This window comes from Lipotes vexillifer, unplaced genomic scaffold, assembly GCF_000442215.2.
Source record: "Lipotes vexillifer unplaced genomic scaffold, Lipotes_vexillifer_v1.1 scaffold835, whole genome shotgun sequence".
NCBI lineage: Eukaryota > Metazoa > Chordata > Mammalia > Artiodactyla > Lipotidae > Lipotes > Lipotes vexillifer.
In genome coordinates this window covers 1,977,488-1,977,875 of record NW_006774135.1, presented here as the reverse complement: position 1 = coordinate 1,977,875, position 388 = coordinate 1,977,488, and the positions used below count along the sequence as shown (strand labels likewise).

The 388-nt window shown below is 51.0% G+C and overlaps 1 protein-coding gene across 1 annotated transcript in view; it reads right to left on the bottom strand.

Moving 5' to 3' along the window:
- The window catches only part of PRDM16 (PR/SET domain 16), a 329,763-nt gene that overhangs the window by 33,825 nt on the left and 295,550 nt on the right, over positions 1-388 (bottom strand). The window lies entirely within an intron of this gene.

Sequence of the window (388 nt, the reverse complement as noted above, 5' to 3'; positions counted from 1 at the left end):
GGAATGGAATCCTGAGCTCCGGAGATGGCCAGAAGGAGAGGCTGCCGGTCTGCTCGTTTCTGGGGTCTCATTCAAAGAAGAGACCCGGTCTACTCAGCAGCTGCACTGAGGGAGTTAACGGACCAGCTGGTACTCCGCTGCCAACGCAGCTTCCTCCAACCGGACCTTTCCTCAGCGGCTTAAAAACTATCCCAGAATCCCAAGGCTTAACAACGTGGATGAAGGAAAAGAAATCTGGATTTCAGAAATCCGAGCTTATACGAGACTGTGATTTTCTCAAGCGTCCTCTGAGATGTGCCTGAGCATATGGATGAACAAGGAAGGGAAGGATGTCTATTGGACAAATGCCAAGTGACCAACCGAGAGGAAAGGACATTTGGGACGCTTC